Here is a 13,815-nt window from a genome sequence, read left to right on the forward strand (position 1 = left end):
TTTATGTCTTTTATATTATTATTTTTGATAGTTGATGTTTTACTCTTTCAAATCAAATTCCAAGGGCACTTCCTGTGAGATTTTCTGTCAAGATTCATTTTTTTATACAGGAATTTCTGTTCTTGGTCTTAAAGCAAGCATTAAATTTGCTTTGTGTATTAGCGAGTTGGAAAACAGTGAGAGATGAGTAGTAGCTATTGCATAAAATATATCTATACACGTTCTTGAGTTTTAATAGAAAACTAATTTTAGATCTCTTTCAAAAGTGTTATGATAACTCAAACAAGATTAAAAGTTAAAATTTTCTATCATCTGTTACGAAGATATTTCAGCATCACTTAAATCTTTATATTAAAGTCACAAGGCTAAAATGAATATTTTCACATATTTAGTAGCAAGAATGTACAGTTTAGAGTTTTGCAACTATTTTGTAAAAAGAAGGTTCATAAAAGTCATAGTAATTTCGCTTAGGAGAGCTGCATATAAGGTTATTTGTTGCTCTTTTATCACATTACTCCTTCCTAATTTATTTTTGAATTTTTCACAAAGCCAGGAGTTATCTTGTTACTCTAATATGCATGATGGCACATGAACACATTCTTTGTTGCTTATAAACACCTTTGGCTTTCCTGCACATGTCATCATTTCTTCCTCTTCTCAGGCATGCACTCTCTATCTTCTCTTACTCACCAAGTGGAGGTGATAGACCTGAGATTCATTTTTCATGCTGTAGCACTAAAGATCGCATCCATCACTTAATCCAGAGATTCCTGAGCTTTTTTTGTGTCATGGCCACTTTGGCACCTTGGTGAAACCTATGGACCCTTTCTCAGAATATTATTTTTAAGTGAATAAAATTCGTAAGTGTTCAAAGGTTACCAGTTAACAGAAACAGAATTATCAAAATATTTAAAAATTAATTTGTAATATGACAACACATATGCTTCTTTATTAACATATGAAATAACAAGATCTAAGAGACAGGTCTAACAAGCAGTAATTTCAATAATGCTGAACATAAAAATAATTTCAATGTATCTACAGCAACTAAAATGTGGTCTAAATGTATCTGTGATTTCTATTTGTGACAAAGGTCTAGGTACTACTAATACTATTGTGATGTTTTCCCTGCATTCATGATTGAAGCAAATGCTATTTTTCAGTTAAAGGGTATTGAAACTAAAGATGTAACATTTTCCCATCTGTGTTTATGGATCCCTGAATTATGTTGGTACATGACCCCAGATTTTAAAATTCTGAGTTTCAAGCATATTAAATATATTATTTTATCCCCAGTTACTATAAAATATTCAGAAAAGAAAAATTTTAAACTTTGCTTTTAAAAAGGTCCATAAGAGAGAGAAATGGCAAAATGAATACACAGCTGAGAAAAAGTTAAAATGAAAACAAACAAACATAAAAAGTTAAACAGGGCACAGTGTATGTCAGATCATATTAAAATGTAGCAAAGAACCATCTATTGTTTCCTATGTTATATTATATGTAAGATATTCTTTTTCACCTGAATATAACACTAGCTTCATTTTCAGAAGGACGTACAAATTAATTCAATTCTCAGGACAAAGTTAACTCAACTGTGCTTTGAAGTCCAAAATATTTTCTTCATTCAGTTCTCTTGTTGAAAGCCTGAAGTTAATGAATGTGCATCCCATTTATGCAAATAAAAGGAAGCAGCTATGATGATATCTCTGGGAAAATATTATCTACTATCTGAATGATCCTTTTAATATTGGATGTTGATGATTTGCCTGAAATTTTTCTAAAGGATAGTTTCCCTCACTCCTTCACACAATACTGAAAATACCTTGCAAAAACAATAACAATAAGGGGCCAGCCCTCTGGCATAGTGGTTAAGTTCACATACTCCACTTAGGTGGCCTGGGGTTCATGGGTTCAGATCCCAGGTGCAGACCTACACACCGCTCATCAGCCATGCTGTGGAGGCGTCCCACCTACAAAATAGAGGAAGATTGGCGCACATGTTAGTTAAGGGACAATCTTCCTCAAGCAAAAGGAGGAAGATTGGCAACAGATGTTAGCTCAGGACCAATCTTCCTCACCAAAAAAACCTAATAACAATAATAATAATAATACACTCTATTTAAATTCAATTGCTATAAACATTTTTACAACTGTTATTGCTTTCATTCTCCCATTAATGTTTTGAGATCAGCAAAGTAAATAATGTCATTTGGTCAATCAGGGTTCCTGCAGGAAACAGGCAATGCATTTGAAATAGGAAGATTTGAGAAGAGTTTTCACAAGAAGATTATTTACAAGAGACCAGGTCTAGGCAAATCATGGCATATGGCGCAATAGGTGGGGGCCCTGGTCTGAAGAGTCAGACGCCTTAAGAGAAGCAGTGATATTTGGTCAGAGGGAAGTGATCTTGCAAGGAGGGAGCCAGGAGAAGATTGTCCCGACCTCACTTCCCCTCTCCTTCCAGTCTCTGCTGACAAGGCTGCCCATTGCCTGCCTCAAACCAAAGCCACACAGAACAGGAACTTTTCTGTGATCCAGACAGGTTAGCATCCTGGACTGAAAGTAGGATGAGAAAAGGTAGTGAGAGGATCTAGAGAGCAGATGGAAGATACCCAGCACAATTATACACATTCTGTAGATTCAGAATTATACACATTCTGTAGATTCAATAAACACTTTACTCCATAACATTGTCATTATAACCACTTAACTGAAAGAGAATGACTCCACAGGACACAATCAGAAAAACAATCTTATCCCCCACCCACATGCATTTAAACTCATTCGGTAGGAGTTGTTTCCTATCTCTTGGATAAAAACAAAGGTGGGTACATGGGCTCTACTGGTCACACTGAAATAATAAAAATCCCTCTGGCCACTTTTATTAGGAAAAAAGCATATTTCAGTAATTAAAATAACCATTCTTATGTCTTACCCCCCACAGGAATATTATTAATGTTCCTCTTTTCCCCAGCTTAGGCACCACTCAAGCTGGAAAGCCGCAGTGGGAAGGGGGATGCATTGGGTTTATTCTCACACCTTCCCCTGCCACGGTGGGCTGCCTTCTGCCTCCTCCAGTATCTGGGATAGGGGTACAGAGAGGTAAAGAAAAGTCTTACTTGACTGATAGTATCACGACCTGGCTTTAGTGTTCTCTGGCCTCAGTAAATGCTCAAAACTGACTCCTTATCATGGGGTGTTTTTGTGGGGTCATCTCATCACCCCCGTTGAAAATATCAATACAAATATCCTTGCCTCCAGCAATGCTTCTCTTCCAGCAGGAAAGGTTTCTTCCCTTCTTGCCCTTCTCTTTAGTTTTGTTCCTCATCCTCTTCTTACTCTCTCACTTTCTTCATTTGACACCACCACCAGCATCCTGCTGAGGTCACCTTACCCATGACCTCTGGCAAAAAGCCCTTCCAGGAAGGTGCTCTTTATAATTAACCCAGGCCAACTCCACCCACGTGCTCGCTCTACATCTGTTCCACAGAAAACCCACATCCTCGACTCTGGTCACTGAAAGTGAAGCTGGTCCTTACGTAACCAGCTCTTCGTTCCCACATGGAGCCAATTCTCACAGCTTCTTGCCCTTTAGATTTCATAGACACTGTTCTACCAGGTCTAGCCGGCGTCACTGGGCATACGTGAAGCTCTCTGAGTGGTTTTCTTAAGGCCCTTCCTCTATATGAAAGAGGAGGGAAATGCCACTATTCTCCAATAACTTGCTCCAGAGAAATTCTCCTTCTTCACCTGTTCAACATCAATCCTTTTACTGGATTAAAGTGGGAAAAATCAGTTTGTAGCAACCTCCGTTGTAAATACTGCTTAAGTCTAGCACCTCACTTTGGAATGAGAGAGGAAATATTACTCTTCCCCCCCCCCCAGCTTTTTTGGGCCACAGCCAGAACTGAGATAGAAAGAATTCCATTTTGGGACCATTTTTTTTAATCCCTATAACACCCTAAGAAGATATTATCACCATTTTGTTGGTACATTTTCAGAGAGATAAAATGATTTCCCTAAGATTACCTAGCTGGAACGTCAGGCTGTTTAACTCCAAGTCCATGACTTTCCACTTAATAAGCTGCTTCTGAGAAAGAAATTAAATTTCTGTGTGAATAGGGTATTTGTCCAAGGCCAGGAACAGAGAGGTTCACTTGGAATATATGCGTTAAATAAATAGTTTTGGAACAACTGTACAATGATATATGGATTTCTATCCTAAACCAGACACAAAGTTCAGACTAAAGTTGAGAATAGCAATTCCAGCTTCAATTTGTCAGATATGATTGCCCTTCTTGATGACAGTCCCAAAGATTAAATGTAAAAATCCTAATATTTCATCTTCCTTTCTTATTCATTGTGAAGCAATGCCACAGACTGAGGCCAAACGAGGTACCTCATGATTTTTGCTGTTTCATTCTAGCTCTTATTTGGTACCCTCACAGGTGTAGTTCCAAATGGGCTCCATTTCAGAGGGAGTAACATGGCACAAAGATTCAGAGTGGTGCCCTACTTCCATGCTTCCTTCTTCCCTGTTGAAAAGCCTGGGATATATATGCTTTGAAATGTATATTACCCACTCTTCTCAAAAGAAAATTCTAGAAAACATTTTTGTGTAACTCCATTTGCCGGATAGGAGCTTCCGAAGTTTTGTTAGACCCTCAAGAAGTTTCATCAGCCAAGTAAATGAAGATCCCCTCTTCCTTATCCTATAACTCTGCAGCGGTTTCCAAATCAAGCATGCCTGGGTTACTTTACAGTAAACCCTTTAAATCTCATTATTTGATTCCAGTGCTCATGGTTTGTTTCTAAATGCCTGTTCGTATGGCCCGTTCCTTGTGATAATACTCTAGAAACTGACATTATGCCTAGTCAGCACCATCGTCATACATTTAGTAGAATCTGTTTAAAATGGAATTACCACTTTTGAGATAGAATTCCAAAAGTCATAAGTCAACTTCCTGCTAATGAAGTAGCACTTTCTTTCATCATTCTGAAAGTACCCCATTTATTAAGTCCTAGATTTCCAGCCTCATATTTCCACATAGAGGAAGTCTGGTTAGGGAAAGACTGGCCCTTTGGCTCACCTCTTTATTCACTCCATCCAGAGAAGTAGTCATTTATCTGAGAGGTCAGTTGGGCAGGAGTAGTTGAGCATGTTCAGCTCATCCTCTTTCTTCCTGCTTTTATTAGATAACTATGACTAGTTTTATAAATCTGTCTAATCCAAAAAAGAAATGTAAGGAAGTCCTTTTAAATGTAGATTAAAGCCATATTCTACATCCAGCTTGATCAAAATGACATTTTGATTTTTATGCATTGATCATTCGCTTCTTATTTCTCTATTGTTTCTGAGTGTGGACTCTGGAAAAAAGGGCATTATCTGCTGGCTCCTAAAAACTACATCATCACTCAGACTTAATATGGTCCTTCATCCTAACATTCTGGAATTTGAATTTGAAAGCCTAATTGTCTCTTTTCAATTTAAACATGATTTGCGGACTTTGATGATTTCCCTTTTCCTTCTTTCCAGGGCCTTGCTGAGTCCCTCATTTGAGTATATCCTCACACATCAGTTCTTCCAAACTCATATCATTGTATCTGTCTTCCTAAAGTCATTTCTTAATTCTATACTTTCATTTTAAATCGTGATAACCAAGACTTCAGGATTCAGGGACACCATTTGTTTCACTGTTTTCACCTGTTCCATAAGTTCTTCCTGGAATCCCCTCCCCCCAGTGGCTGTGATCTCTTCTCTTGTGGAATCCCAGAGCACTTTGAATCTCACTAGATTAGATATCTACTGTTATGCAAATAAGTTATGCAAAATTTAGCAGTTTAAGACAATAATAAACATTTACGTTCTCACACAGTTTCTGTGCATCAGAAATCCAGGGAAAGCTTGCCTGGGTGCTTCTGGCTCAGGGTCTCTCCCAAGGGTACAGCGAAGAAGTTGCCCGGGGTTGCAGTCATCTGAAGGCTATATCAGGACTGGGGATATCCATTTCCAAAACGGCCCACTCACAAGGCTGACAGCAGAAAGTTTCACTTCCTCACTGGCTGTGGGCAGGAGGCCTTAGTTCATGGCCACATAAACTTCCCCATAGGGCTACGAGAGTGTCCTTAGGAAACAACAGCTGACTGCCCCTAGAACGAGTGATCCAATGAAGCAAGGTGGAAGTGGCAATATTTTTCATGATTTAGCCTTGGAAGTCATACGTCATTTCCACAATCTACTGTTGGTTAGAGAGGTCTGCCCTGTTCAATGTGGAAGGAGACTGTGTTACAGTAGAGTTATTGTGGTCCAGCTTGGAGCCTGGCTATTATACTCATCTAAGCTTTATAGTGTAGTAATTTAATTTCATGTTTTGCTAATCTAAATTACTGAACTATTTAAAAGAGCATCCTCTTAGCTATCACTGTATCCTCCCGGCTTGCATATTGATCAGTTTTGGGTAAGCTGCATGCCCTTCTTGAAAGGGGCCAAGTATTTTATTGCCTCGTAAGATGTAGCAGCAAATCAGACCATTGTCTCTAGGGAACACTCTCCACACCCTAATTCCTAGGTTTCTTTCCTTGGAACTCAAAACCATACGCACTATCAGTAAAAGTTGTTTTGTATCCAACAACTGGGGAGAAAAATGTTTAAGTTCACATGAAACAACTCTTAAAAATTAATAAAATGCCTGTCCACAGAATAAGCCTTAAAAATTGTAGTCTTGGTTATCATACAGAACATGTTCTCAGACCATGATGTAATTAAATAAATAACAAAAGGATTACCAAAAAAGAAGTTTCAGTCCTCAACTCATTTCAGGAGAATAGCATTATCTGGGCACCAAAATCATATATAGAGAAAACGAGAAAAGAAAATTACAGAAAAACTTCATTAATGACTATAGATACAAACTCCTACCAAAAAATTAGCAAAACAATTTCAGTAGTGTATCAAAAAGATAATACACCATTATCATGTTGGGTTTATTACAAAAATACAGTATGAGGTTGATTTGCTTTAGAAAGTCAATTAATAGAGTTAATAGATTGAAGAAATAAAGGCATATCATCTCAACTGATGCAGAAAAAGCATCCAGTAAAATTAAACGTCTTTTCAAGATCAAAATCACCAGTAAACTAACAATAGGAGGAAAATTTTTTTAACCAAGTAAGGGACACTTATTAAAACCTATAACATATAGTCTTGAATGATATCACTCACAACAACAATAAATCCAATAAACTATGGAAGGTCTTCATGGAGAAAATAGCAAAAATGTGTGAAAAGGATTTAAAGATAACCCAAATAAATGATCTTGGAAAGTAAGATTCAATATCATTAAGATCTCAATTCTCTCTTAATTGGTTTATACCTTAGATTCAATACAATTCCAGGGAAAACTGCAAAAAGATTTCCCATGAAACCTGACAAGCTGGATCTAAAATTTATAAATAATTAGATATGGATACACACACACAAAAAGAAACATGGCCCCCATTGCACCCCATAGATAAAAAATAATTTCAAAAGGATTAAAAATGTAAATGTGAAAGGCAAAATACAAAAAGATCTTAGGATAACATAGGAGAATATTTTCCTAATGTTAGAGAGCAATGATGTAATAAACAAAATGTAAAAATATTGGCAAATTTTAAAACAGCATTAAAGATTTTCATAAAAGACAATAAAGAAGACTAAACACAAGTAAGAATATATGCACATAACTGACAAAGTCTAATATTCAGCGTCTATGAAACCCTCCTACAAATTAATATTTAAAAGAAAAAGAAACCAATAGGAAAACAGGTAACAGTCTTCAACAGGCACTTCCAAAAGAAGAAATCCAAGTGGCCAATAAACAAACAAAAAGGTGAGCAACTTCATTAGCATTCAGGATAAGCAATTTAAAACCACAATGAGAAGCAACTACAAATGCATTAGACTGGTAAAATTAAAAGCCCATGATAGGGGCCGGCCCCGTAGTATGGTGGTTAAGTTCATGCACTCCACTTTGGAGGCCTGGAACTCACAGGTTCAGGTCCCAGGCACAGACCTAGCACTGCTCGTCAGGCCACAGTGCGGCAGCATCTCTGTGGCAGCATCCCAAATAAAATAGAGGAAGACTGGCACAGGTGTTAGTTCAGCGAAAATCTTCCTCAAGCAAAAAGAGGAAGATTAGCAACAGATGCTAGCTTAGGGCCAATCTTCCTCACACAAAAAAAATAATACAAGTCCATGATAACAGGGGTTGGCATAGATTTGAAACAATAGAGATTGTCATGCACTGCTCTTGGATGTGTAAATTGGTACAGCTTTGGAAAACAGCACTGTGTAATACAATTAAGTATAGGCGGAGCTAGCAATTCTACTTCTAAAAATATACCATGGAGAAATCCTTGATTGTACACTAGAAGCGTATATAAGAAAATTTTCAGCTGAACAGTACATAACAATAATAACAAAAAAGGAAACACCTTGAATTCCTATCCACAGTAAAATGTATAAATAAGTTAGTGTATATTCATACAGTGAATTAATATCCAACAGCAAAACTAAAGGAACTGCAGTTGCATGTCACCGTGGACAAGTCTCAAAACACATAGTACTTGCTGAAAGGAGTCAAGAAGAATTTGTATGCGATTCCTTTTAAATAAAATTCTAGAACCATCTAAACTACCCAGGAGTATTTTAAAGAATACATATAGGGGAGGGCCCGGTGGCGTAGTGGTTAAGTTCACATGCTCCGCTTTGCAGCCTGGGGTTTGCCGGTTCGGATCCCAGGCACGGACCTACACACCACTTGTCAAACCATGCTGTGGCAGTCATCTCATGTATAAAGTAGAGGAAGATGGGCACGGATGTTAGCTCAGGGCCAATCTTCCTCAGCAAAAAAGAGAAGGATTGGCAGTAGATGTTAGCTCTGAGCTAATCTTCCTCAAGGAAAAAAAAAGAATACATATAGATTATAAGGAAAATCAAGAGAATTATTAAACCAAAATTCAATCTACAGATTACCTCTGGGACTGAGCCATGAAAGGGATGCAGTTTGGAGGGGGAAAACTGGGGACATTTAAAGTACTGGTAATATTCTATTTCTTAATTTAGTGCTACTGATAGGAATGTTCATTTTATTTTTCTTTAAACTGAACATAAATTTATAGATGCGTGTGTGTGAAGTGATTCTCAATAAAAAGCTTAAATGCAGTTTTTCTAACTGTTGTTTTAGGATGTAAAACATTTTCAGAAATTGAATTATTGAAGAATATAAATGTTGAAAATACTATTTGGCACCGGAAGTGGATATTTTAGTGTGAAGTTTAAAGTTATACTTAAAATAAACAACCCATTCTCTTTATATTGGTCTGCTAGATATTCTATATCCTTAAACTACTTTCAGAATATTTTAGAATGGAAAAGGTGAGTTGAGTCAAATGGATATATAATATAAGCCATGTCATACCATTATTTTGTCACAAGAGGGACTAGATAGTCAGAAAGTACGGTTTTCCCTTTTGGTCATAAGAATATTTCTGTATCTTAAAGTGTACGTTTTACACACCGTGTATTCCTGTCAGTGTATGTGTTATTGAGTGTAGTCTATTATTTCCATTTCATAGCAGCAAAAATGTTAACTACTAGTTTGCCATTTTACTTTTGACTGGACAGAGACTGGATAGGAATTATCTAACTTAGTAAGCCTCGATCCACTTTTCGTTTATCTGCTTTACGGAAATAACTGTTTCAATTTTTCCAGTAGTGCTAAAAATTCTAAACACTGAATGGATTCTTTCATATATATGTTTTATTTATTTTCCTTATTCGATTTCCAGATACCTGTGAACATTTGCAACCGATCCCAAATTTGATAAAATGAATCAAAGTAATTATGGCTCTATTGCTAGAACAAAAATATTCATGACCTATGTCTCTATTGGGTGGTTACCAAACTCTGCTCTAAGGACCCTTAAGTGTTTCTGGAAGCTCTTACGGGGCCACTATATACGGGGAAGGTGAGGGGCTCCTTTACTGAGACAACTCTTCACTTGGCTCTTTAGATAATGCTCTCTTTTAGAGAGCTTCTATTTGTAGAAATAGTAAGCTACAAAGAGCTTGACAACCACTGGACTGGGACAGGAAAGAATAATAAAATCAGTTCAAATGTATAAACTGTTTTCAGGCGTGTTACCTCGTTAGCTTCTTCCAAGTAAAATGTGGGCTCCAGCAGTTAATATCTGTCTTCTTCACCTCTGTTTCCCCAGTACAGAGAGCAAATACATATGGTTACGCACAAACAATCACATATTACTTAAAAAATAAGTGTGTTAAGCGAATAAACAGCTCCGGAAGATAGGCAAAGCAGGTATTATCTGAATTTTATCAAAAAGGAAGGGGAAGCTCAGAACGACAGCAGACTTACACACACTTTCACTATCAGTAAGTGGAAGAGTCAAATAGAATCCACTTCTACCGTTTCCTGGTTCCTAACACTTTTTGAATCAATTCTGGGGGAAAGAAGAGAAGGAAAGAAAGAGAACCAGGGACGAAGGAAGGAAGAAAAGAGTTTATTTTGCTGCCTGCCATACCACAGCCACCTCTCGTTTACTGCAGTAAAGAAAGAAAAATGCTATTTTCGTTTCTTTCACCTTCATTTTTGAAAAAAATACATTAGTAGTGTGGACCAATAAGTGTTCTAATTTATAATGATGTATGAGACCATCACACTTCTCTTTAAAGAAGAAAAAGGATTATTTTTCATGGCATCATCAACACCCCAGGAGTGTGGGGAAGCCAGTACACATGTGTGGCATTACTATTTTCCCAGCTGCCATTTCCTTCCTCTTCTCACCAGCCCTTTAAACACCTGGAAGGGGCTGATTTCTCACTTCCTCTTCCTGTTTGGCTGGGACTTCCTGTGAGCACTCTCCTCCATCCTGAGGTGGCTTCCACCTTACCCCTGCCCTGGAGCTATAATACTGGTAGTCAGTGAAGGAATTTAAGAGTTAAAGGAATAAAAATCCCATCAGTTAAATTTTTTTATGTATTAACTACATTAAACTTGGACGTCAGCCCTAATTCCTAAATCCTACAGACAAATGTATTTGCAGTAAATTACCACAAACTTCCAGACATAACACAAATTTATTATCTTGCAATTGTGTAGGTCAGAAGTCCAGTAGATCCGCACCAGTCACCAGATATCACTCTAGACAACTTTTCTCAGTCTCTTTTTCAATTAGGTGCAGCCATATGATTGATTGCTAGCCAGTGGGTGGGCCCTCAAATTCCTCCTGCACGTTGCTCTGTGCTTTCTCTTTTGCCTGGTTTGCCAGGAGGATACAGAGGAAGTCAGGACATCCTTGGCTGTGTTCCTTCTTAAAGGGTCTAGGGGAGAATTCATTTCCTGCTCATTCAGGTTGTTGGTAGAATTCATTTCCTTTCTGTTGTGGGACTGAGGTCCCCGTTTTATTTTGAGAGCTTCTAAAGGCCGCAGCATCTCTTGATCCATGGCTGGCTCTTTCCTCCATCTTCCAGGCCAGCAAAGGTGGGTTAGATCCTTCTGGGACTGCAGCTCTCTGACCCACTCTTCTTCAGTTATCTTCTACTTTTAAGGACTCCTGTAACTAGTTTGGGCCCACCCAGATAATCCAGGCTAATATTCTCAACTCAAGGTCTTTATTAATCCTATCTGCAAAGTTGTTACTGTTAGGTAAGGCGACATATTTACAGATTCTGTGAGGTGGACATTCTTGAGAGAGGGGCATTATTCTGACTACCACAAAGAAATAACTGCTGAAGTTAAGAGTCTGTGTATTTTCTTATGTGAGTAAAAATAACAAAAAATATAAAGAAGACATTTTTTCTTCATTTTTCACCAGTCGTTATTTATAATTACCTCAGAAGACCTACAGCACGACGGATATGCATAGCTTCATAGGACTATTGACCATTAATTTTTTGCTAATTTGACAGATAGCATATTTCCAACTTGATTATGAAGTTGAAAAATATGTATTCAATTTAGTGTCAAGAAATGCAGAAGTGCAATGAATAGGCACCGCATAAGAGGGTGGGTTTTTTCAGAAATCTGAAGAACAGAGGCAGAGGTATGGCTCAGCTAAGGATAAGCACTGTATATTTTTTCCCAGATTTCCCCCACCGATCAAACTGTTGTTGAGGAGCCAGTCTTATAAGATCATGCATACAATGCTATCTGCATTGATTAACAAAACTAAGGGCTAATCTAGAGAGGAAAAGGGATGTGAATCAGGAGAAAAGAAGACTGAATTAGGTAAAAAACATAACATGGCTCTATTCGTACAATATCATTCGAGGGTCAGCTTGACATCAGGTTGAATGCCTATTTTTATCATCCTTATATACACAGCTCTAAGCACAGTGCCTGGTATACAGAAAGCATTAAGGAAATATTAATTACCTTCCGATTAATTGCTTTAATTAGAATTAAACAATGTTTACAGAAATTTCTATGTGTAAGATACAGTAATACAGATCTCTCATGTTTCCATTTTTCTCTATACTTTTCACAACTTTTTAAATAAATTATTTATCTAAGAGTAATATAAAGAACATTGATAAAACCTGATAGTTTAGGTAAAAACTTGACATGAAGAAAAATGAGAGAATTTTTTCTCCACTATTCACATTAAATCATTACCAATCTGACAGTACTTAATTATAAGTTTTTGAAAGCAGAGACTACTTCTGACTTATTCATGCCAAGGCAGCCACAAAAAGAACCTTATACATAATGGGTACATAGGAAATGATAATAGGAAAACAATCATAGATATTGCAGTTTTCATTCATTTATAGTGCTTAAATTATATAGTATATATTGACAAGATAATGCAAGTAATCAGAAAAGAACTAAATAAACTATTGAAAATGTTCTGAAACAAATCTTTTTTAACTCGTTAAGCTGTTGAAAATTGATTAAGTTGTCTTAGGGGCCAGCCCGGTGGTGCAGCAGTTAAATGCACACTTTCCGATTCTCCGCACCCCGGGGTCCGCCAGTTCGGATCCCGGGTGTGGACATGGCACCTCTTGTCATGACACGCTGTGGTAGGCATCCCACATATAAATAGAGGAAGATGGGCATGGATGTTAGCTCAGGGCCAGTCTTCCTCAGCAAAAAGAGGAGGATTGGCAGCAGTTAGCTCAGGGCTAATCTTCCTCAAAAAAAAAAAAAAGAAAGAAAATTGATTGAGTTGTCTTGTAAGGTAATTAGACTCAGAGAACATAGAGCAAACATAGGCCATCACATACAAAGCTTCTCTAGGTAAAATGTGAGTGAGGCGATGAGAGGCAGACTTCCACATTCAGTCTTGGCATCAGCTCCTGTTCCTCTCCCACCACCATCCTTCCCCAGAAGACCATTCTGAGGCAGAGCTTGGGGAAAACCACTAACCTAGTGCAATACCTCTCAATTAACAGAAGAATACACCAAAATCTGAAGACAGAGGAACTTACCCAAACTGAATACTTAGCAGATTGGTAAACTGATAAGACCTAGCTTTTCATCTGGGCTATTTGAGTTTGCGTAAGTTATTTAATTTCTCTAAACCTCAGTTTCCTCAGATGTAAAAAGGAGATGGTACTACCTACTTTGATAGATGTTGAAAGGATAAGAGATAACGTCTAGTACATAGTGGGTACTGATGAATGATAACGATCATGGTTATTCCAACTCCTGAAGAAAGCTCCCAGATCTGCATGAAATAAAAGAGCAAAGATAATGACTGATAACTTGGACTTTAGCTTAAAACTGTTCTCCTTGGTTTTTGTTTCAG

The 13,815-nt window shown here is 37.5% G+C and overlaps 1 protein-coding gene across 2 annotated transcripts in view; it reads left to right on the forward strand.

Annotated features, from left to right (window-relative positions):
- Window positions 1–13,815, forward strand: part of OSTN (osteocrin) — a 47,930-nt gene that overhangs the window by 27,628 nt on the left and 6,487 nt on the right. The gene's annotated exons all lie outside the window — the stretch shown is intronic.

The sequence above is a fragment of the Equus caballus genome, chromosome 19 (genome assembly GCF_041296265.1).
Source record: "Equus caballus isolate H_3958 breed thoroughbred chromosome 19, TB-T2T, whole genome shotgun sequence".
Lineage (NCBI taxonomy): Eukaryota > Metazoa > Chordata > Mammalia > Perissodactyla > Equidae > Equus > Equus caballus.